Source organism: Oncorhynchus mykiss, unplaced genomic scaffold (assembly GCF_013265735.2).
Source record: "Oncorhynchus mykiss isolate Arlee unplaced genomic scaffold, USDA_OmykA_1.1 un_scaffold_695, whole genome shotgun sequence".
NCBI classification, from domain to species: Eukaryota; Metazoa; Chordata; class Actinopteri; order Salmoniformes; family Salmonidae; genus Oncorhynchus; species Oncorhynchus mykiss.
Window position 1 is genome coordinate 27,412 of NW_023494142.1, and position 23,551 is coordinate 50,962.

The following is a 23,551-nucleotide window of genomic DNA, read 5'->3' on the forward strand; positions in this document are numbered from 1 at the left end:
TAATGTTGGTCGTTCGAGGACACTGCATTTCTCATTTGGCTCTGGAGCTTAAAAATGGTAAAAACGTCTGAAACAGCAGATGAATCATTTCGTGTAAGTAATTAACCTACAATATGGTGGGGAACTTTGTCAAACGGCAGAGTTGCTGAGTTTCTTAGCTTGCATAGTAAGTCTTAACTCATTCAAAAAACAACCCTTCTAAAATTACATTGCAGTGCCGTGACCCGGATTCGAACCGGGGTTGCTGCGACCACAACGCAGAGTACTAACCACTATACGATCACGGCCGGCTACAAGAGCTGGCTTTGTAAAGCCTACATAGGCTGTGAAAGTGATGTGCACAAGCTGGCTAAACTCTTTTCATTTTGGTCTCGATAATGAATAAACTGAAGAAACAGTGGAGCTTTACACAGTCGGTAGGTTTTTTCTCATTCAAAAAGTGCCCTTTTTCCGTGACATTGGAATATCTCAATTGCATCCTCCTCACGTCATCTCTAATTCTCTAAACCCATTGGTGAGAAAACCTGAGTGCCCTCCCCTCTGACCTTCTCCACCAATGTGAACAATAAAAAGGTACTGCTGAGATTTGAACTCAGGATCTCCTGTTTACTAGACAGGCACTTTAACCAACTAAGCCACAGCACCCATAAAAGTCATATATGTTGCAGATGTGAACACCCACACCTATTTGAATCAAACCAGTCTCATTAATTTAACCCACATCTCTGTCTAGCAAATCACATCACAAAAGAGATGTCTTTTACTAATATTGGAAACGATACAGACACCTTCAATTGTCTAGCAACAGGGTTTCTTAAGCTACGTTTTGGGACGCAAAGTGGGCCTGAGCATGTGAGAGGCAGTGTTGCCAAATCCTCAGGAAGGAAAGTAGCTATTGCTGGTCCTAAAAGTAGCTAGAAGTCGCTAAATGACGTCATCACATAATTTTCATAATTGGCCAAGTGGATGTAATTGTGATTGACGCTGTAGGAGAGAGGAATAACGTCTCGGGAGAGACAAAAAGTGAGTAAAAAACACCCTAAGTATGTTTAGAACTACAATTGAACTTTCTTCTGTCGATTCTTGTCTTTTTTCTGAATACTCACTAAATATAGCGACAAAGTCGCTAAGTTGGCAACACTGGTGAGAGGTGGGTAGCGAGATATCAGTAATCAATGGTAATCACATACTATTTCTTCGTAACTATGATCATTCGAGGACAGTACATTTTTCATTTGGGTCTCGAGATGAATAAACTCAAGAACCTCTGACATGAATTCTTAAACTATGATTTGGGACCCAAAGCGGTTATTAACATGTCATAGGTGGGTCGCGAGATATGAGTGAACATTCAGAATCATATACTATTTCTTCATAATGTTGGTCGTTCGAGGACACTGCATTTCTCATTTGGCTCTGGAGCTTAAAAATGGTAAAAACGTCTGAAACAGCAGATGAATGCATTTCGTGTAAGTAATTAACCTACAATATGGTGGGGAACTTTGTCAAACGGCAGAGTTGCTGAGTTTCTTAGCTTGCATAGTAAGTCTTAACTCATTCAAAAAACAACCCTTCTAAAATTACATTGCAGTGCCGTGACCCGGATTCGAACCGGGGTTGCTGCGACCACAACGCAGAGTACTAACCACTATACGATCACGGCCGGCTTACAAGAGCTGGCTTTGTAAAGCCTACATAGGCTGTGAAAGTGATGTGCACAAGCTGGCTAAACTCTTTTCATTTTGGTCTCGATAATGAATAAACTGAAGAAACAGTGGAGCTTTACACAGTCGGTAGGTTTTTTCTCATTCAAAAAGTGCCCTTTTTCCGTGACATTGGAATATCTCAATTGCATCCTCCTCACGTCATCTCTAATTCTCTAAACCCATTGGTGAGAAAACCTGAGTGCCCTCCCCTCTGACCTTCTCCACCAATGTGAACAATAAAAAGGTACTGCTGAGATTTGAACTCAGGATCTCCTGTTTACTAGACAGGCACTTTAACCAACTAAGCCACAGCACCCATAAAAGTCATATATGTTGCAGATGTGAACACCCACACCTATTTGAATCAAACCAGTCTCATTAATTTAACCCACATCTCTGTCTAGCAAAATCACATCACAAAAGAGATGTCTTTTACTAATATTGGAAACGATACAGACACCTTCAATTGTCTAGCAACAGGGTTTCTTAAGCTACGTTTTGGGACGCAAAGTGGGCCTGAGCATGTGAGAGGCAGTGTTGCCAAATCCTCAGGAAGGAAAGTAGCTATTGCTGGTCCTAAAAGTAGCTAGAAGTCGCTAAATGACGTCATCACATAATTTTCATAATTGGCCAAGTGGATGTAATTGTGATTGACGCTGTAGGAGAGAGGAATAACGCCTCGGGAGAGACAAAAAGTGAGTAAAAAACACCCTAAGTATGTTTAGAACTACAATTGAACTTTCTTCTGTCGATTCTTGTCTTTTTTCTGAATACTCACTAAATATAGCGACAAAGTCGCTAAGTTGGCAACACTGGTGAGAGGTGGGTAGCGAGATATCAGTAATCAATGGTAATCACATACTATTTCTTCGTAACTATGATCATTCGAGGACAGTACATTTTTCATTTGGGTCTCGAGATGAATAAACTCAAGAACCTCTGACATGAATTCTTAAACTATGATTTGGGACCCAAAGCGGTTATTAACATGTCATAGGTGGGTCGCGAGATATGAGTGAACATTCAGAATCATATACTATTTCTTCATAATGTTGGTCGTTCGAGGACACTGCATTTCTCATTTGGCTCTCGAGCTTAAAAATGGTAAAAACGTCTGAAACAGCAGATGAATGATTTCGTGTAAGTAATTAACCTACAATATGGTGGGGAACTTTGTCAAACGGCAGAGTTGCTGAGTTTCTTAGCTTGCATAGCAAGTCTTAACTCATTCAAAAAACAACCCTTCTAAAATTACATTGCAGTGCCGTGACCCGGATTCGAACCGGGGTTGCTGCGACCACAACGCAGAGTACTAACCACTATACGATCACGGCCGGCTTACAAGAGCTGGCTTTGTAAAGCCTACATAGGCTGTGAAAGTGATGTGCACAAGCTGGCTAAACTCTTTTCATTTGGTCTCGATAATGAATAAACTGAAGAAACAGTGGAGCTTTACACAGTCGGTAGGTTTTTTTCTCATTCAAAAAGTGCCCTTTTTCCGTGACATTGGAATATCTCAATTGCATCCTCCTCACGTCATCTCTAATTCTCTAACCCATTGGTGAGAAAACCTGAGTGCCCTCCCCTCTGACCTTCTCCACCAATGTGAACAATAAAAAGGTACTGCTGAGATTTGAACTCAGGATCTCCTGTTTACTAGACAGGCACTTTAACCAACTAAGCCACAGCACCCATAAAAGTCATATATGTTGCAGATGTGAACACCCACACCTATTTGAATCAAACCAGTCTCATTAATTTAACCCACATCTCTGTCTAGCAAAATCACATCACAAAAGAGATGTCTTTTACTAATATTGGAAACGATACAGACACCTTCAATTGTCTAGCAACAGGGTTTCTTAAGCTACGTTTTGGGACGCAAAGTGGGCCTGAGCATGTGAGAGGCAGTGTTGCCAAATCCTCAGGAAGGAAAGTAGCTATTGCTGGTCCTAAAAGTAGCTAGAAGTCGCTAAATGACGTCATCACATAATTTTCATAATTGGCCAAGTGGATGTAATTGTGATTGACGCTGTAGGAGAGAGGAATAACGTCTCGGGAGAGACAAAAAGTGAGTAAAAAACACCCTAAGTATGTTTAGAACTACAATTGAACTTTCTTCTGTCGATTCTTGTCTTTTTTCTGAATACTCACTAAATATAGCGACAAAGTCGCTAAGTTGGCAACACTGGTGAGAGGTGGGTAGCGAGATATCAGTAATCAATGGTAATCACATACTATTTCTTCGTAACTATGATCATTCGAGGACAGTACATTTTTCATTTGGGTCTCGAGATGAATAAACTCAAGAACCTCTGACATGAATTCTTAAACTATGATTTGGGACCCAAAGCGGTTATTAACATGTCATAGGTGGGTCGCGAGATATGAGTGAACATTCAGAATCATACACTATTTCTTCATAATGTTGGTCGTTCGAGGACACTGCATTTCTCATTTGGCTCTGGAGCTTAAAAATGGTAAAAACGTCTGAAACAGCAGATGAATCATTTCGTGTAAGTAATTAACCTACAATATGGTGGGGAACTTTGTCAAACGGCAGAGTTGCTGAGTTTCTTAGCTTGCATAGTAAGTCTTAACTCATTCAAAAAACAACCCTTCTAAAATTACATTGCAGTGCCGTGACCCGGATTCGAACCGGGGTTGCTGCGACCACAACGCAGAGTACTAACCACTATACGATCACGGCCGGCTACAAGAGCTGGCTTTGTAAAGCCTACATAGGCTGTGAAAGTGATGTGCACAAGCTGGCTAAACTCTTTTCATTTTGGTCTCGATAATGAATAAACTGAAGAAACAGTGGAGCTTTACACAGTCGGTAGGTTTTTTCTCATTCAAAAAGTGCCCTTTTTTCCGTGACATTGGAATATCTCAATTGCATCCTCCTCACGTCATCTCTAATTCTCTAAACCCATTGGTGAGAAAACCTGAGTGCCCTCCCCTCTGACCTTCTCCACCAATGTGAACAATAAAAAGGTACTGCTGAGATTTGAACTCAGGATCTCCTGTTTACTAGACAGGCACTTTAACCAACTAAGCCACAGCACCCATAAAAGTCATATATGTTGCAGATGTGAACACCCACACCTATTTGAATCAAACCAGTCTCATTAATTTAACCCACATCTCTGTCTAGCAAAATCACATCACAAAAGAGATGTCTTTTACTAATATTGGAAACGATACAGACACCTTCAATTGTCTAGCAACAGGGTTTCTTAAGCTACGTTTTGGGACGCAAAGTGGGCCTGAGCATGTGAGAGGCAGTGTTGCCAAATCCTCAGGAAGGAAAGTAGCTATTGCTGGTCCTAAAAAGTAGCTAGAAGTCGCTAAATGACGTCATCACATAATTTTCATAATTGGCCAAGTGGATGTAATTGTGATTGACGCTGTAGGAGAGAGGAATAACGCCTCGGGAGAGACAAAAAGTGAGTAAAAAAACACCCTAAGTATGTTTAGAACTACAATTGAACTTTCTTCTGTCGATTCTTGTCTTTTTTCTGAATACTCACTAAATATAGCGACAAAGTCGCTAAGTTGGCAACACTGGTGAGAGGTGGGTAGCGAGATATCAGTAATCAATGGTAATCACATACTATTTCTTCGTAACTATGATCATTCGAGGACAGTACATTTTTCATTTGGGTCTCGAGATGAATAAACTCAAGAACCTCTGACATGAATTCTTAAACTATGATTTGGGACCCAAAGCGGTTATTAACATGTCATAGGTGGGTCGCGAGATATGAGTGAACATTCAGAATCATATACTATTTCTTCATAATGTTGGTCGTTCGAGGACACTGCATTTCTCATTTGGCTCTGGAGCTTAAAAATGGTAAAAACGTCTGAAACAGCAGATGAATCATTTCGTGTAAGTAATTAACCTACAATATGGTGGGGGAACTTTGTCAAACGGCAGAGTTGCTGAGTTTCTTAGCTTGCATAGTAAGTCTAACTCATTCAAAAAACAACCCTTCTAAAATTACATTGCAGTGCCGTGACCCGGATTCGAACCGGGGTTGCTGCGACCACAACGCAGAGTACTAACCACTATACGATCACGGCCGGCTACAAGAGCTGGCTTTGTAAAGCCTACATAGGCTGTGAAAGTGATGTGCACAAGCTGGCTAAACTCTTTTCATTTTGGTCTCGATAATGAATAAACTGAAGAAAACAGTGGAGCTTTACACAGTCGGTAGGTTTTTTCTCATTCAAAAAGTGCCCTTTTTCCGTGACATTGGAATATCTCAATTGCATCCTCCTCACGTCATCTCTAATTCTCTAAACCCATTGGTGAGAAAACCTGAGTGCCCTCCCCTCTGACCTTCTCCACCAATGTGAACAATAAAAAGGTACTGCTGAGATTTGAACTCAGGATCTCCTGTTTACTAGACAGGCACTTTAACCAACTAAGCCACAGCACCCATAAAAGTCATATATGTTGCAGATGTGAACACCCACACCTATTTGAATCAAACCAGTCTCATTAATTTAACCCACATCTCTGTCTAGCAAAATCACATCACAAAGAGATGTCTTTTACTAATATTGGAAACGATACAGACACCTTCAATTGTCTAGCAACAGGGTTTCTTAAGCTACGTTTTGGGACGCAAAGTGGGCCTGAGCATGTGAGAGGCAGTGTTGCCAAATCCTCAGGAAGGAAAGTAGCTATTGCTGGTCCTAAAAGTAGCTAGAAGTCGCTAAATGACGTCATCACATAATTTTCATAATTGGCCAAGTGGATGTAATTGTGATTGACGCTGTAGGAGAGAGGAATAACGTCTCGGGAGAGACAAAAAGTGAGTAAAAAACACCCTAAGTATGTTTAGAACTACAATTGAACTTTCTTCTGTCGATTCTTGTCTTTTTTCTGAATACTCACTAAATATAGCGACAAAGTCGCTAAGTTGGCAACACTGGTGAGAGGTGGGTAGCGAGATATCAGTAATCAATGGTAATCACATACTATTTCTTCGTAACTATGATCATTCGAGGACAGTACATTTTTCATTTGGGTCTCGAGATGAATAAACTCAAGAACCTCTGACATGAATTCTTAAACTATGATTTGGGACCCAAAGCGGTTATTAACATGTCATAGGTGGGGTCGCGAGATATGAGTGAACATTCAGAATCATATACTATTTCTTCATAATGTTGGTCGTTCGAGGACACTGCATTTCTCATTTGGCTCTGGAGCTTAAAATGGTAAAAACGTCTGAAACAGCAGATGAATCGATTTCGTGTAAGTAATTAACCTACAATATGGTGGGGAACTTTGTCAAACGGCAGAGTTGCTGAGTTTCTTAGCTTGCATAGCAAGTCTTAACTCATTCAAAAAACAACCCTTCTAAAATTACATTGCAGTGCCGTGACCCGGATTCGAACCGGGGTTGCTGCGACCACAACGCAGAGTACTAACCACTATACGATCACGGCCGGCTACAAGAGGTGGCTTTGTAAAGCCTACATAGGCTGTGAAAGTGATGTGCACAAGCTGGCTAAACTCTTTTCATTTTGGTCTCGATAATGAATAAACTGAAGAAACAGTGGAGCTTTACACAGTCGGTAGGTTTTTTCTCATTCAAAAAGTGCCCTTTTTCCGTGACATTGGAATATCTCAATTGCATCCTCCTCACGTCATCTCTAATTCTCTAAACCCATTGGTGAGAAAACCTGAGTGCCCTCCCCTCTGACCTTCTCCACCAATGTGAACAATAAAAAGGTACTGCTGAGATTTGAACTCAGGATCTCCTGTTTACTAGACAGGCACTTTAACCAACTAAGCCACAGCACCCATAAAAGTCATATATGTTGCAGATGTGAACACCCACACCTATTTGAATCAAACCAGTCTCATTAATTTAACCCACATCTCTGTCTAGCAAAATCACATCACAAAAGAGATGTCTTTTACTAATATTGGAAACGATACAGACACCTTCAATTGTCTAGCAACAGGGTTTCTTAAGCTACGTTTTGGGACGCAAAGTGGGCCTGAGCATGTGAGAGGCAGTGTTGCCAAATCCTCAGGAAGGAAAGTAGCTATTGCTGGTCCTAAAAGTAGCTAGAAGTCGCTAAATGACGTCATCACATAATTTTCATAATTGGCCAAGTGGATGTAATTGTGATTGACGCTGTAGGAGAGAGGAATAACGCCTCGGGAGAGACAAAAAGTGAGTAAAAAACACCCTAAGTATGTTTAGAACTACAATTGAACTTTCTTCTGTCGATTCTTGTCTTTTTTCTGAATACTCACTAAATATAGCGACAAAGTCGCTAAGTTGGCAACACTGGTGAGAGGTGGGTAGCGAGATATCAGTAATCAATGGTAATCACATACTATTTCTTCGTAACTATGATCATTCGAGGACAGTACATTTTTCATTTGGGTCTCGAGATGAATAAACTCAAGAACCTCTGACATGAATTCTTAAACTATGATTTGGGACCCAAAGCGGTTATTAACATGTCATAGGTGGGTCGCGAGATATGAGTGAACATTCAGAATCATATACTATTTCTTCATAATGTTGGTCGTTCGAGGACACTGCATTTCTCATTTGGCTCTCGGAGCTTAAAAATGGTAAAAACGTCTGAAACAGCAGATGAATCATTTCGTGTAAGTAATTAACCTACAATATGGTGGGGAACTTTGTCAAACGGCAGAGTTGCTGAGTTTCTTAGCTTGCATAGCAAGTCTTAACTCATTCAAAAAACAACCCTTCTAAATTACATTGCAGTGCCGTGACCCGGATTCGAACCGGGGTTGCTGCGACCACAACGCAGAGTACTAACCACTATACGATCACGGCCGGCTTCAAGAGGTGGCTTTGTAAAGCCTACATAGACTGTGAAAGTGATGTGCACAAGCTGGCTAAACTCTTTTCATTTTGGTCTCGATAATGAATAAACTGAAGAAACAATGGAGCTTTTACACAGTCGGTAGGTTTTTTCTCATTCAAAAAGTGCCCTTTTTCCGTGACATTGGAATATCTCAATTGCATCCTCCTCACGTCATCTCTAATTCTCTAAACCCATTGGTGAGAAAACCTGAGTGCCCTCCCCTCTGACCTTCTCCACCAATGTGAACAATAAAAAGGTACTGCTGAGATTTGAACTCAGGATCTCCTGTTTACTAGACAGGCACTTTAACCAACTAAGCCACAGCACCCATAAAAGTCATATATGTTGCAGATGTGAACACCCACACCTATTTGAATCAAACCAGTCTCATTAATTTAACCCACATCTCTGTCTAGCAAAATCACATCACAAAAGAGATGTCTTTTACTAATATTGGAAACGATACAGACACCTTCAATTGTCTAGCAACAGGGTTTCTTAAGCTACGTTTTGGGACGCAAAGTGGGCCTGAGCATGTGAGAGGCAGTGTTGCCAAATCCTCAGGAAGGAAAGTAGCTATTGCTGGTCCTAAAAGTAGCTAGAAGTCGCTAAATGACGTCATCACATAATTTTCATAATTGGCCAAGTGGATGTAATTGTGATTGACGCTGTAGGAGAGAGGAATAACGTCTCGGGAGAGACAAAAAGTGAGTAAAAAACACCCTAAGTATGTTTAGAACTACAATTGAACTTTCTTCTGTCGATTCTTGTCTTTTTTCTGAATACTCACTAAATATAGCGACAAAGTCGCTAAGTTGGCAACACTGGTGAGAGGTGGGTAGCGAGATATCAGTAATCAATGGTAATCACATACTATTTCTTCGTAACTATGATCATTCGAGGACAGTACATTTTTCATTTGGGTCTCGAGATGAATAAACTCAAGAACCTCTGACATGAATTCTTAAACTATGATTTGGGACCCAAAGCGGTTATTAACATGTCATAGGTGGGTCGCGAGATATGAGTGAACATTCAGAATCATATACTATTTCTTCATAATGTTGGTCGTTCGAGGACACTGCATTTCTCATTTGGCTCTGGAGCTTAAAAATTGTAAAAACGTCTGAAACAGCAGATGAATCATTTCGTGTAAGTAATTAACCTACAATATGGTGGGGAACTTTGTCAAACGGCAGAGTTGCTGAGTTTCTTAGCTTGCATAGTAAGTCTTAACTCATTCAAAAAACAACCCTTCTAAAATTACATTGCAGTGCCGTGACCCGGATTCGAACCGGGGTTGCTGCGACCACAACGCAGAGTACTAACCACTATACGATCACGGCCGGCTTACAAGAAGCTGGCTTTGTAAAGCCTACATAGGCTGTGAAAGTGATGTGCACAAGCTGGCTAAACTCTTTTCATTTTGGTCTCGATAATGAATAAACTGAAGAAACAGTGGAGCTTTACACAGTCGGTAGGTTTTTTCTCATTCAAAAAGTGCCCTTTTTCCGTGACATTGGAATATCTCAATTGCATCCTCCTCACGTCATCTCTAATTCTCTAAACCCATTGGTGAGAAAACCTTGAGTGCCCTCCCCTCTGACCTTCTCCACCAATGTGAACAATAAAAAGGTACTGCTGAGATTTGAACTCAGGATCTCCTGTTTACTAGACAGGCACTTTAACCAACTAAGCCACAGCACCCATAAAAGTCATATATGTTGCAGATGTGAACACCCACACCTATTTGAATCAAACCAGTCTCATTAATTTAACCCACATCTCTGTCTAGCAAAATCACATCACAAAAGAGATGTCTTTTACTAATATTGGAAACGATACAGACACCTTCAATTGTCTAGCAACAGGGTTTCTTAAGCTACGTTTTGGACGCAAAGTGGGCCTGAGCATGTGAGAGGCAGTGTTGCCAAATCCTCAGGAAGGAAAGTAGCTATTGCTGGTCCTAAAAGTAGCTAGAAGTCGCTAAATGACGTTCATCACATAATTTTCATAATTGGCCAAGTGGATGTAATTGTGATTGACGCTGTAGGAGAGAGGAATAACGTCTCGGGAGAGACAAAAAGTGAGTAAAAAACACCCTAAGTATGTTTAGAACTACAATTGAACTTTCTTCTGTCGATTCTTGTCTTTTTTCTGAATACCTCACTAAATATAGCGACAAAGTCGCTAAGTTGGCAACACTGGTGAGAGGTGGGTAGCGAGATATCAGTAATCAATGGTAATCACATACTATTTCTTCGTAACTATGATCATTCGAGGACAGTACATTTTTCATTTGGGTCTCGAGATGAATAAACTCAAGAACCTCTGACATGAATTCTTAAACTATGATTTGGGACCCAAAGCGGTTATTAACATGTCATAGGTGGGTCGCGAGATATGAGTGAACATTCAGAATCATATACTATTCTTCATAATGTTGGTCGTTCGAGGACACTGCATTTCTCATTTGGCTCTGGAGCTTAAAAATGGTAAAAACGTCCTGAAACAGCAGATGAATCATTTCGTGTAAGTAATTAACCTACAATATGGTGGGGAACTTTGTCAAACGGCAGAGTTGCTGAGTTTCTTAGCTTGCATAGTCAAGTCTTAACTCATTCAAAAAACAACCCTTCTAAAATTACATTGCAGTGCCGTGACCCGGATTCGAACCGGGGTTGCTGCGACCACAACGCAGAGTACTAACCACTATACGATCACGGCCGGCTACAAGAGCTGGCTTTGTAAAGCCTACATAGGCTGTGAAAGTGATGTGCACAAGCTGGCTAAACTCTTTTCATTTTGGTCTCGATAATGAATAAACTGAAGAAACAGTGGAGCTTTACACAGTCGGTAGGTTTTTTCTCATTCAAAAAGTGCCCTTTTTCCGTGACATTGGAATATCTCAATTGCATCCTCCTCACGTCATCTCTAATTCTCTAAACCCATTGGTGAGAAAACCTGAGTGCCCTCCCCTCTGACCTTCTCCACCAATGGTGAACAATAAAAAGGTACTGCTGAGATTTGAACTCAGGATCTCCTGTTTACTAGACAGGCACTTTAACCAACTAAGCCACAGCACCCATAAAAGTCATATATGTTGCAGATGTGAACACCCACACCTATTTGAATCAAACCAGTCTCATTAATTTAACCCACATCTCTGTCTAGCAAAATCACATCACAAAAGAGATGTCTTTTACTAATATTGGAAACGATACAGACACCTTCAATTGTCTAGCAACAGGGTTTCTTAAGCTACGTTTTGGGACGCAAAGTGGGCCTGAGCATGTGAGAGGCAGTGTTGCCAAATCCTCAGGAAGGAAAGTAGCTATTGCTGGTCCTAAAAGTAGCTAGAAGTCGCTAAATGACGTCATCACATAATTTTCATAATTGGCCAAGTGGATGTAATTGTGATTGACGCTGTAGGAGAGAGGAATAACGCCTCGGGAGAGACAAAAAGTGAGTAAAAAACACCCTAAGTATGTTTAGAACTACAATTGAACTTTCTTCTGTCGATTCTTGTCTTTTTTCTGAATACCTCACTAAATATAGCGACAAAGTCGCTAAGTTGGCAACACTGGTGAGAGGTGGGTAGCGAGATATCAGTAATCAATGGTAATCACATACTATTTCTTCGTAACTATGATCATTCGAGGACAGTACATTTTTCATTTGGGTCTCGAGATGAATAAACTCAAGAACCTCTGACATGAATTCTTAAACTATGATTTGGGACCCAAAGCGGTTATTAACATGTCATAGGTGGGTCGCGAGATATGAGTGAACATTCAGAATCATATACTATTTCTTCATAATGTTGGTCGTTCGAGGACACTGCATTTCTCATTTGGCTCTGAGCTTAAAAATGGTAAAAACGTCTGAAACAGCAGATGAATGATTTCGTGTAAGTAATTAACCTACAATATGGTGGGGAACTTTGTCAAACGGCAGAGTTGCTGAGTTTCTTAGCTTGCATAGCAAGTCTTAACTCATTCAAAAAACAACCCTTCTAAAATTACATTGCAGTGCCGTGACCCGGATTCGAACCGGGTTGCTGCGACCACAACGCAGAGTACTAACCACTATACGATCACGGCCGGCTACAAGAGCTGGCTTTGTAAAGCCTACATAGGCTGTGAAAGTGATGTGCACAAGCTGGCTAAACTCTTTTCATTTTGGTCTCGATAATGAATAAACTGAAGAAACAGTGGAGCTTTACACAGTCGGTAGGTTTTTTCTCATTCAAAAAGTGCCCTTTTTCCGTGACATTGGAATATCTCAATTGCATCCTCCTCACGTCATCTCTAATTCTCTAAACCCATTGGTGAGAAAACCTGAGTGCCCTCCCCTCTGACCTTCTCCACCAATGTGAACAATAAAAAGGTACTGCTGAGATTTGAACTCAGGATCTCCTGTTTACTAGACAGGCACTTTAACCAACTAAGCCACAGCACCCATAAAAGTCATATATGTTGCAGATGTGAACACCCACACCTATTTGAATCAAACCAGTCTCATTAATTTAACCCACATCTCTGTCTAGCAAAATCACATCACAAAAGAGATGTCTTTTACTAATATTGGAAACGATACAGACACCTTCAATTGTCTAGCAACAGGGTTTCTTAAGCTACGTTTTGGGACGCAAAGTGGGCCTGAGCATGTGAGAGGCAGTGTTGCCAAATCCTCAGGAAGGAAAGTAGCTATTGCTGGTCCTAAAAGTAGCTAGAAGTCGCTAAATGACGTCATCACATAATTTTTCATAATTGGCCAAGTGGATGTAATTGTGATTGACGCTGTAGGAGAGAGGAATAACGTCTCGGGAGAGACAAAAAGTGAGTAAAAACACCCTAAGTATGTTTAGAACTACAATTGAACTTTCTTCTGTCGATTCTTGTCTTTTTTCTGAATACTCACTAAATATAGCGACAAAGTCGCTAAGTTGGCAACACTGGTGAGAGGTGGGTAGCGAGATATCAGTAATCAATGGTAATCACATACTATTTCTTCGTAACTATGATCATTCGAGGACAGTACATTTTTCATTTGGGTCTCGAGATGAATAACTCAAGAACCTCTGACATGAATTCTTAAACTATGATTTGGGACCCAAAGCGGTTATTAACATGTCATAGGTGGGTCGCGAGATATGAGTGAACATTCAGAATCATATACTATTTCTTCATAATGTTGGTCGTTCGAGGACACTGCATTTCTCATTTGGCTCTGGAGCTTAAAAATGGTAAAAACGTCTGAAACAGCAGATGAATCATTTCGTGTAAGTAATTAACCTACAATATGGTGGGGAACTTTGTCAAACGGCAGAGTTGCTGAGTTTCTTAGCTTGCATAGTAAGTCTTAACTCATTCAAAAAACAACCCTTCTAAAATTACATTGCAGTGCCGTGACCCGGATTCGAACCGGGGTTGCTGCGACCACAACGCAGAGTACTAACCACTATACGATCACGGCCGGCTACAAGAGCTGGCTTTGTAAAGCCTACATAGGCTGTGAAAGTGATGTGCACAAGCTGGCTAAACTCTTTTCATTTTGGTCTCGATAATGAATAAACTGAAGAAACAGTGGAGCTTTACACAGTCGGTAGGTTTTTTCTCATTCAAAAAGTGCCCTTTTTCCGTGACATTGGAATATCTCAATTGCATCCTCCTCACGTCATCTCTAATTCTCTAAACCCATTGGTGAGAAAACCTGAGTGCCCTCCCCTCTGACCTTCTCCACCAATGTGAACAATAAAAAGGTACTGCTGAGATTTGAACTCAGGATCTCCTGTTTACTAGACAGGCACTTTAACCAACTAAGCCACAGCACCCATAAAAGTCATATATGTTGCAGATGTGAACACCCACACCTATTTGAATCAAACCAGTCTCATTAATTTAACCCACATCTCTGTCTAGCAAAATCACATCACAAAAGAGATGTCTTTTACTAATATTGGAAACGATACAGACACCTTCAATTGTCTAGCAACAGGGTTTCTTAAGCTACGTTTTTGGGACGCAAAGTGGGCGCTGAGCATGTGAGAGGCAGTGTTGCCAAATCCTCAGGAAGGAAAGTAGCTATTGCTGGTCCTAAAAGTAGCTAGAAGTCGCTAAATGACGTCATCACATAATTTTCATAATTGGCCAAGTGGATGTAATTGTGATTGACGCTGTAGGAGAGAGGAATAACGCCTCGGGAGAGACAAAAGTGAGTAAAAAACACCCTAAGTATGTTTAGAACTACAATTGAACTTTCTTCTGTCGATTCTTGTCTTTTTTCTGAATACTCACTAAATATAGCGACAAAGTCGCTAAGTTGGCAACACTGGTGAGAGGTGGGTAGCGAGATATCAGTAATCAATGGTAATCACATACTATTTCTTCGTAACTATGATCATTCGAGGACAGTACATTTTTTCATTTGGGTCTCGAGATGAATAAACTCAAGAACCTCTGACATGAATTCTTAAACTATGATTTGGGACCCAAAGCGGTTATTAACATGTCATAGGTGGGTCGCGAGATATGAGTGAACATTCAGAATCATATACTATTTCTTCATAATGTTGGTCGTTCGAGGACACTGCATTTCTCATTTGGCTCTCGAGCTTAAAAATGGTAAAAACGTCTGAAACAGCAGATGAATGATTTCGTGTAAGTAATTAACCTACAATATGGTGGGGAACTTTGTCAAACGGCAGAGTTGCTGAGTTTCTTAGCTTGCATAGTCAAGTCTTAACTCATTCAAAAACAACCCTTCTAAAATTACATTGCAGTGCCGTGACCCGGATTCGAACCGGGGTTGCTGCGACCACAACGCAGAGTACTAACCACTATACGATCACGGCCGGCTTACAAGAGCTGGCTTTGTAAAGCCTACATAGGCTGTGAAAGTGATGTGCACAAGCTGGCTAAACTCTTTTCATTTGGTCTCGATAATGAATAAACTGAAGAAACAGTGGAGCTTTACACAGTCGGTAGTTTTTTTCTCATTCAAAAAGTGCCCTTTTTCCGTGACATTTGGAATATCTCAATTGCATCCTCCTCACGTCATCTCTAATTCTCTAAACCCATGGTGAGAAAACCTGAGTGCCCTCCCCTCTGACCTTCTCCACCAATGTGAACAATAAAAAGGTACTGCTGAGATTTGAACTCAGGATCTCCTGTTTACTAGACAGGCACTTTAACCAACTAAGCCACAGCACCCTATAAAAGTCATATATGTTGCAGATTGTGAACACCCACACCTATTTGAATCAAACCAGTCTCATTAATTTAACCCACATCTCTGTCTAGCAAAATCACATCACAAAAGAGATGTCTTTTACTAATATTGGAAACGATACAGACACCTTCAATTGTCTAGCAACAGGGTTTCTTAAGCTACGTTTTGGGACGCAAAGTGGGCCTGAGCATGTGAGAGGCAGTGTTGCCAAATCCTCAGGAAGGAAAGTAGCTATTGCTGGTCCTAAAAGTAGCTAGAAGTCGCTAAATGACGTCATCACATAATTTTCATAATTGGCCAAGTGGATGTAATTGTGATTGACGCTGTAGGAGAGAGGAATAACGTCCTCGGGAGAGACAAAAAGTGAGTAAAAAAACACCCTAAGTATGTTTAGAACTACAATTGAACTTTCTTCTGTCGATTCTTGTCTTTTTTCTGAATACTCACTAAATATAGCGACAAAGTTCGCTAAGTTGGCAACACTGGTGAGAGGTGGGTAGCGAGATATCAGTAATCAATGGTAATCACATACTATTTCTTCGTAACTATGATCATTCGAGGACAGTACATTTTTCATTTGGGTCTCGAGATGAATAAACTCAAGAACCTCTGACATGAATTCTTAAACTATGATTTGGGACCCAAAGCGTTTATTAACATGTCATAGGTGGGTCGCGAGATATGAGTGAACATTCAGAATCATATACTATTTCTTCATAATGTTGGTCGTTCGAGGACACTGCATTTCTCATTTGGCTCTCGGAGCTTAAAAATTGTAAAAACGTCTGAAACAGCAGATGAATCATTTCGTGTAAGTAATTAACCTACAATATGGTGGGGAAACTTTGTCAAACGGCAGAGTTGCTGAGTTTCTTAGCTTGCATAGTAAGTCTTAACTCATTCAAAAACAACCCTTCTAAAATTACATTGCAGTGCCGTGACCCGGATTCGAACCGGGGTTGCTGCGACCACAACGCAGAAGTACTTAACCACTATACGATCACGGCCGGCTACAATGAGCTGGCTTTGTAAAGCCTACATAGGCTGTGAAAGTGATGTGCACAAGCTGGCTAAACTCTTTCATTTTGGTCTCGATAATGAATAAACTGAAGAAACAGTGGAGCTTTACACAGTCGGTAGGTTTTTTCTCATTCAAAAAGTGCCCTTTTTCCGTGACATTGGAATATCTCAATTGCATCCTCCTCACGTCATCTCTAATTCTCTAAACCCATTGGTGAGAAAACCTGAGTGCCCTCCCCTCTGACCTTCTCCACCAATGTGAACAATAAAAAGGTACTGCTGAGATTTGAACTCAGGATCTCCTGTTTACTAGACAGGCACTTTAACCAACTAAGCCACAGCACCCATAAAAGTCACTATATGTTGCAGATGTGAAACACCCACACCTATTTGAATCAAACCAGTCTCATTAATTTAACCCACATCTCTGTCTAGCAAAATCACATCACAAAAGAGATGTCTTTTACTAATATTGGAAACGATACAGACACCTTCAATTGTCTAGGCAACAGGGTTTCTTAAGCTACGTTTTGGGACGCAAAGTGGGCCCTGAGCATGTGAGAGGCAGTGTTGCCAAATCCTCAGGAAGGAAAGTAGCTATGCTGGTCCTAAAAGTAGCTAGAAGTCGCTAAATGACGTCATCACATAATTTTCATAATTGGCCAAGTGGATGTAATTGTGATTGACGCTGTAGGAGAGAGGAATAACGCCTCGGGAGAGACAAAAAGTGAGTAAAAAACACCCTAAGTATGTTTAGAACTACAATTGAACTTTCTTCTGTCGATTCTTGTCTTTTTCTGAATACTCACTAAATATAGCGCAAGTCGCTAAGTTGGCAACACTGGTGAGAGGTGGGTAGCGAGATATCATTAATCAATGGTAATCACATACTATTTCTTCGTAACTATGATCATTCGAGGACAGTACATTTTTCATTTGGGTCTCGAGATGAATAAACTCAAGAACCTCTGACTGAATTCTTAACTATGATTTGGGACCCAACGCGGTTATTAAACATGTCATAGGTGGGTCGCGAGATATGAGTGAACATTCAGAATCATATACTATTTCTTCATAATGTTGGTCGTTCGAGGACACTGCATTTCTCATTTGGCTCTGAGCTAAAATGGTAAAACAGTCTCTGAAACCGCAGATGAATGATTTCGTGTAAGTAATTAACCTACAATATGGTGGGGAACTTTGTCAAACGGCAGAGTTGCTGAGTTTCTTAGCTTGCACTAGCAAGTCTTAACTATTCAAAAAACAACCCTTCTAAAATTACATTACAGTGCCGTGACCCGGATTCGACACCGGGGTTTGCTGCGACCACAACGCAGAGTACTAACCACTATACGATCACGGCGGCTTCAAGAGGTGGCTTTGTAAAGCCTACATAGACTGTGAAAGTGATGTGCACAAGCTGGCTAAACTCTTTTCATTTTGGTCTCGATAATGAATAAACTGAAGAAACAGTGGAGCTTTACACAGTCGGTAGGTTTTTCTCATTCAAAAAGTGCCCTTTTTCCGTGACATTGGAATATCTCAATTGCATCCTCCTCACGTCATCTCTAATTCTCTAAACCCATTGGTGAGAAACCTGAGTGCCCCTCCCCTCTGACCTTCTCCACCAATGTGAACAATAAAAAGGTACTGCTGAGATTTGAACTCAGGATCTCCTGTTTACTAGACAGGCACTTTAACCAACTAAGCCACAGCACCCATAAAGTCATATAGTTGCAGATGTGAACACCCACACCTATTTGAATCAAACCAGTCTCATTATTTAACCCACATCTCTGTCTAGCAAAATCACATCACAAAAGAGATGTCTTTTACTAATATTGGAAACGATACAGACACCTTCAATTGTCTAGCAACAGGGTTTCTTAAGCTACGTTTGGGACGCAAAGTGGGCCTGAGCATGTGAGAGGCAGTGTTGCCAAATCCTCAGGAAGGAAAGTAGCTATTGCTGGTCCTAAAAGTAGCTAGAAGTCGCTAAATGACGTCATCACATAATTTTCATAATTGGCCAAGTGGATGTAATTGTGATTGACGCTGTAGGAGAGAGAGATAACGCCTCGGGAGAGACAAAAAGTGAGTAAAAAAACACCCTAAGTATGTTTAGAACTACAATTGAACTTTCTTCTGTCGATTCTTGTCTTTTTTCTGAATACTCACTAAATATAGCGACAAAGTCGCTAAGTTGGCAACACTGGTGAGAGGTGGGTAGCGAGATATCAGTAATCAATGGTAATCACATACTATTTCTTCGTAACTATGATCATTCGAGGACAGTACATTTTTCATTTGGGTCTCGAGATGAATAAACTCAAGAACCTCTGACATGAATTCTTAAACTATGATTTGGGACCCAAAGCGGTTATTAACATGTCATAGGTGGGTCGCGAGATATGAGTGAACATTCAGAATCATATACTATTTCTTCATAATGTTGGTCGTCTCGAGGACACTGCATTTCTCATTTGGCTTCTGGAGCTTAAAAATTGTAAAACGTCTGAAACAGCAGATGAATCATTTCGTGTAAGTAATTAACCTACAATATGGTGGGGAACTTTGTCAAACGGCAGAGTTGCTGAGTTTCTTAGCTTGCATAGTAAGTCTTAACTCATTCAAAAAACAACCCTTCTAAAATTACATTGCAGTGCCGTGACCCGGATTCGAACCGGGTTGCTGCGACCACAACGCAGAGTACTAACCACTATACGATCACGGCCGCTTACAAGAGATGGCTTTGTAAAGCCTACATAGGACTGTGAAAGTGATGTGCACAAGCTGGCTAAACTCTTTCATTTGGTCTCGATAATGAATAAACTGAAGAAGAAACAGTGGAGCTTTACACAGTCGGTAGGCTTTTTTCTCATTCAAAAAGTGCCCTTTTTCCGGGACATTGGAATATCTCAATTGCATCCTCCTCACGTCATCTCTAATTCTCTAAACACATTGGCTTGAGAAAACCTGAGTGCCCTCCCCTCTGACCTTCTCCACCAATGTGAACAATAAAAAAGGTACTGCTGAGATTTGAACTCAGGATCTCCTGTTTACTAGACAGGCACTTTTAACCAACTAAGCCACAGCACCCATAAAAGTCATATGTATGTTGCAGATGTGAACACCCCACACCTATTTGAATCAAACAGTCTCATTAATTTAACCCACATCTCTGTCTAGCAAAATCACATCACAAAAGAGATGTCTTTTACTAATATTGGAAACGATACAGGAACCTTCAATTGTCTAGCAACAGGGTTTCTTAAGCTACGTTTTGGACGCAAAGTGGGCCTGAGCATGTGAGAGGCAGTGTTGCCAAATCCTCAGGAAGGAAAGTAGCTATTGCTGGTCCCTAAAAGTAGCTAGAAGTCGCTAATGACGTCATCACATAATTTTCATAATTGGCCAAGTGGATGTAATTGTGATTGACGCTGTAGGAGAGAGGAATAACGCCTCGGGAGAGACAAAAGTGAGTAAAAAACACCCTAAGTATGTTTAGAACTACAATTGAACTTTCTTCTGTCGATTCTTGTCTTTTTTCTGAATACTCACTAAATATAGCGACAAAGTCGCTAAAGTTGGCAACACTGGTGAGAGGTGGGTAGCGAGATATCAGTAATCAATGGTAATCACATACTATTTCTTCGTAACTATGATCATTCGAAGGACAGTACATTTTTCATTTGGGTCTCGAGATGAATAAACTCAAGAACCTCTGACATGAATTCTTAAACTATGATTTGGGACCCAAAGCGGTATATTAACATGTCATAGGTGGGTCGCGAGATATGAGTGAACATTCAGAATCATACACTATTTCTTCATAATGTTGGTCGTTCGAGGACACTGCATTTCTCATTTGGCTCTGGAGCTTAAAAATGGTATAAAAACGTCTGAAACAGCAGATGAATCATTTCGTGTAAGTAATTAACCTACAATATGGTGGGGAACTTGTCAAACGGCAGAGTTGCTGAGTTTCTTAGCTTGCATAGTAAGTCATAACTCATTCAAAAAACAACCCTTCTAAAATTACATTGCAGTGCCGTGACCCGGATTCGAAACCTGGGTTGCTGCGACCACAACGCAGAGTACTAACCACTATACGATCACGGCCGGCTACAAGACCTCTGGCTTTGTAAAGCCTACATAGGCTGTGAAAGTGATGTGCACAAGCTGGCTAAACTCTTTTCATTTTGTCTCGATAATGAACTTAAACTGAAGAAACAGTGGAGCTTTACACAGTCGGTTAGGTTTTTTCTCATTCAAAAAGTGCCCTTTTTTCCGTGACTTGGAATATCTCAATTGCATCCTCCTCACGTCATCTCTAATTCTCTAAACCCATTGGTGAGAAAACCTGAGTGCCCTCCCCCTCTGAACCTTCTCCACCAATGTGAACAATAAAAGGTACTGCTGAGATTTGAACTCAGGATCTCCTGTTTACTAGACAGGCACTTTAACCAACTAAGCCACAGCACCCATAAAGTCATATATGTTGCAGATGTGAACACCCACACCTATTTGAATCAAACCAGTCTCATTAATTTAACCCACATCTCTGTCTAGCAAAATCACATCACAAAAGATATGTCTTTTACTAATATTGGAAACGATTACAGACACCTTCAATTGTCTAGCAACAGTGTTTCTTAAGCTACGTTTTTGGGACGCAAAGTGGGCCTGAGCATGTGAGAGGCAGTGTTGCCAAATCCTCAGGAAGGAAGTAGCTATTGCTGGTCCTAAAAGTAGCTAGAAGTCGCTAAATGACCGTCATCACATAATTTTCATAATTGGCCAAGTGACTGTAATTGTGATTGACGCTGTAGAGGAGAGGAATAACGCCTCGGGAGAGACAAAAAGTGAGTAAAAACACCCTAAGATGTTTAGAACTACAATTGAACTTTCTTCTGTCGATTCTTGTCTTTTTTCTGAATACTCACTAAATATAGCGACAAAGTCGCTAAGTTGGCAACACTGGTGAGAGGTGGGTAGCGAGATATCAGTAATCAATGGTAATCACATACTATTTCTTCGTAACTATGATCATTCGAGGACAGTACATTTTTCATTTGGGTCTCGAGATGAATAAACTCAAGAACCTCTGACATGAATTCTTAAACTATGATTTGGGACCCAAAGCGGTTATTAACATGTCATAGGTGGGTCGCGAGATATGAGTGAACATTCAGAATCATATACTATTTCTTCATAATGTTGGTCGTTCGAGGACACTGCATTTCTCATTTGGCTCTGGAGCTTAAAAATGGTAAAAACGTCTGAAACAGCAGATGAATCATTTCGTGTAAGTAATTAACCTACAATATGGTGGGGAACTTTGTCAAACGGCAGAGTTGCTGAGTTTCTTAGCTTGCATAGCAAGTCTTAACTCATTCAAAAAACAACCCTTCTAAAATTACATTGCAGTGCCGTGACCCGGATTCGAACCGGGGTTGCTGCGACCACAACGCAGAGTACTAACCACTATACGATCACGGCCGGCTTACAAGAGTTGGCTTTGTAAAGCCTACATAGACTGTGAAAGTGATGTGCACAAGCTGGCTAAACTCTTTTCATTTTGGTCTCGATAAGGAATAAACTGAAGAAACAATGGAGCTTTACACAGTCGGTAGGTTTTTTCTCATTCAAAAAGTGCCCTTTTTCCGTGACATTGGAATATCTCAATTGCATCCTCCTCACGTCATCTCTAATTCTCTAAACCCATTGGTGAGAAAACCTGAGTGCCCTCCCCTCTGACCTTCTCCACCAATGTGAACAATAAAAAGGTACTGCTGAGATTTGAACTCAGGATCTCCTGGTTTACTAGACAGGCACTTTAACCAACTAAGCCACAGCACCCATAAAAGTCATATATGTTGCAGATGTGAACACCCACACCTATTTGAATCAAACCTAGTCTCATTAATTAACCCACATCTCTGTCTAGCAAAATCACATCACAAAAGAGATGTCTTTTACTAATATTGGAAACGATACAGACACCTTCAATTGTCTAGCAACAGGGTTTCTTAAGCTACGTTTTGGGACGCAAAGTGGGCCTGAGCATGTGAGAGGCAGTGTTGCCAAATCCTCAGGAAGGAAAGTAGCTATTGCTGGTCCTAAAAGTAGCTAGAAGTCGCTAAATGACGTCATCACATAATTTTCATAATTGGCCAAGTGGATGTAATTGTGATTGACGCTGTAGGAGAGAGGAATAACGCCTCGGGAGAGACAAAAAGTGAGTAAAAAAACACCCTAAGTATGTTTAGAACTACAATTGAACTTTCTTCTGTCGATTCTTGTCTTTTTTCTGAATACTCACTAAATATAGCGACAAAGTCGCTAAGTTGGCAACACTGGTGAGAGGTGGGTAGCGAGATATCAGTAATCAATGGTAATCACATACTATTTCTTCGTAACTATGATCATTCGAGGACAGTACATTTTTCATTTGGGTCTCGAGATGAATAAACTCAAGAACCTCTGACATGAATTCTTAAACTATGATTTGGGACCCAAAGCGGTTATTAACATGTCATAGGTGGGTCGCGAGATATGAGTGAACATTCAGAATCATATACTATTTCTTCATAATGTTGGTCGTTCGAGGACACTGCATTTCTCATTTGGCTCTGGAGCTTAAAAATGGTAAAAACGTCTGAAACAGCAGATGAATGATTTCGTGTAAGTAATTAACCTACAATATGGTGGGGAAC

The 23,551-nt window shown here is 40.7% G+C and overlaps 27 non-coding genes across 27 annotated transcripts; all 27 read right to left on the reverse strand.

Moving 5' to 3' along the window:
* Window positions 1-215: 215 nt before the first annotated feature.
* trnah-gug lies at window positions 216-287 on the reverse strand. Its single transcript has one exon. It is a non-coding gene; the product is annotated as a tRNA-His (tRNA).
* A 284-nt stretch (window positions 288-571) lies between these two features.
* Window positions 572-645, reverse strand: trnat-agu. Its single transcript has one exon. It is a non-coding gene; the product is annotated as a tRNA-Thr (tRNA).
* A 946-nt stretch (window positions 646-1,591) lies between these two features.
* trnah-gug lies at window positions 1,592-1,663 on the reverse strand. Its single transcript has one exon. It is a non-coding gene; the product is annotated as a tRNA-His (tRNA).
* A 285-nt stretch (window positions 1,664-1,948) lies between these two features.
* Window positions 1,949-2,022, reverse strand: trnat-agu. Its single transcript has one exon. It is a non-coding gene; the product is annotated as a tRNA-Thr (tRNA).
* A 946-nt stretch (window positions 2,023-2,968) lies between these two features.
* On the reverse strand, window positions 2,969-3,040 carry trnah-gug. Its single transcript has one exon. It is a non-coding gene; the product is annotated as a tRNA-His (tRNA).
* Window positions 3,041-3,324: 284 nt separating this feature from the next.
* trnat-agu lies at window positions 3,325-3,398 on the reverse strand. The gene has a single exon. It is a non-coding gene; the product is annotated as a tRNA-Thr (tRNA).
* Window positions 3,399-4,344: 946 nt separating this feature from the next.
* trnah-gug lies at window positions 4,345-4,416 on the reverse strand. The gene has a single exon. It is a non-coding gene; the product is annotated as a tRNA-His (tRNA).
* A 285-nt stretch (window positions 4,417-4,701) lies between these two features.
* trnat-agu lies at window positions 4,702-4,775 on the reverse strand. Its single transcript has one exon. It is a non-coding gene; the product is annotated as a tRNA-Thr (tRNA).
* A 948-nt stretch (window positions 4,776-5,723) lies between these two features.
* Window positions 5,724-5,795, reverse strand: trnah-gug. The gene has a single exon. It is a non-coding gene; the product is annotated as a tRNA-His (tRNA).
* A 285-nt stretch (window positions 5,796-6,080) lies between these two features.
* trnat-agu lies at window positions 6,081-6,154 on the reverse strand. The gene has a single exon. It is a non-coding gene; the product is annotated as a tRNA-Thr (tRNA).
* A 946-nt stretch (window positions 6,155-7,100) lies between these two features.
* Window positions 7,101-7,172, reverse strand: trnah-gug. Its single transcript has one exon. It is a non-coding gene; the product is annotated as a tRNA-His (tRNA).
* A 284-nt stretch (window positions 7,173-7,456) lies between these two features.
* On the reverse strand, window positions 7,457-7,530 carry trnat-agu. Its single transcript has one exon. It is a non-coding gene; the product is annotated as a tRNA-Thr (tRNA).
* Window positions 7,531-8,476: 946 nt separating this feature from the next.
* trnah-gug lies at window positions 8,477-8,548 on the reverse strand. The gene has a single exon. It is a non-coding gene; the product is annotated as a tRNA-His (tRNA).
* Window positions 8,549-8,833: 285 nt separating this feature from the next.
* On the reverse strand, window positions 8,834-8,907 carry trnat-agu. Its single transcript has one exon. It is a non-coding gene; the product is annotated as a tRNA-Thr (tRNA).
* A 946-nt stretch (window positions 8,908-9,853) lies between these two features.
* trnah-gug lies at window positions 9,854-9,925 on the reverse strand. Its single transcript has one exon. It is a non-coding gene; the product is annotated as a tRNA-His (tRNA).
* A 287-nt stretch (window positions 9,926-10,212) lies between these two features.
* On the reverse strand, window positions 10,213-10,286 carry trnat-agu. The gene has a single exon. It is a non-coding gene; the product is annotated as a tRNA-Thr (tRNA).
* A 948-nt stretch (window positions 10,287-11,234) lies between these two features.
* trnah-gug lies at window positions 11,235-11,306 on the reverse strand. Its single transcript has one exon. It is a non-coding gene; the product is annotated as a tRNA-His (tRNA).
* A 285-nt stretch (window positions 11,307-11,591) lies between these two features.
* Window positions 11,592-11,665, reverse strand: trnat-agu. Its single transcript has one exon. It is a non-coding gene; the product is annotated as a tRNA-Thr (tRNA).
* Window positions 11,666-12,966: 1,301 nt separating this feature from the next.
* On the reverse strand, window positions 12,967-13,040 carry trnat-agu. The gene has a single exon. It is a non-coding gene; the product is annotated as a tRNA-Thr (tRNA).
* A 945-nt stretch (window positions 13,041-13,985) lies between these two features.
* trnah-gug lies at window positions 13,986-14,057 on the reverse strand. The gene has a single exon. It is a non-coding gene; the product is annotated as a tRNA-His (tRNA).
* A 284-nt stretch (window positions 14,058-14,341) lies between these two features.
* trnat-agu lies at window positions 14,342-14,415 on the reverse strand. Its single transcript has one exon. It is a non-coding gene; the product is annotated as a tRNA-Thr (tRNA).
* Window positions 14,416-15,363: 948 nt separating this feature from the next.
* On the reverse strand, window positions 15,364-15,435 carry trnah-gug. The gene has a single exon. It is a non-coding gene; the product is annotated as a tRNA-His (tRNA).
* A 284-nt stretch (window positions 15,436-15,719) lies between these two features.
* On the reverse strand, window positions 15,720-15,793 carry trnat-agu. The gene has a single exon. It is a non-coding gene; the product is annotated as a tRNA-Thr (tRNA).
* A 1,310-nt stretch (window positions 15,794-17,103) lies between these two features.
* Window positions 17,104-17,177, reverse strand: trnat-agu. Its single transcript has one exon. It is a non-coding gene; the product is annotated as a tRNA-Thr (tRNA).
* Window positions 17,178-18,477: 1,300 nt separating this feature from the next.
* Window positions 18,478-18,551, reverse strand: trnat-agu. The gene has a single exon. It is a non-coding gene; the product is annotated as a tRNA-Thr (tRNA).
* A 2,692-nt stretch (window positions 18,552-21,243) lies between these two features.
* Window positions 21,244-21,317, reverse strand: trnat-agu. Its single transcript has one exon. It is a non-coding gene; the product is annotated as a tRNA-Thr (tRNA).
* A 945-nt stretch (window positions 21,318-22,262) lies between these two features.
* Window positions 22,263-22,334, reverse strand: trnah-gug. The gene has a single exon. It is a non-coding gene; the product is annotated as a tRNA-His (tRNA).
* Window positions 22,335-23,551: the final 1,217 nt, after the last annotated feature.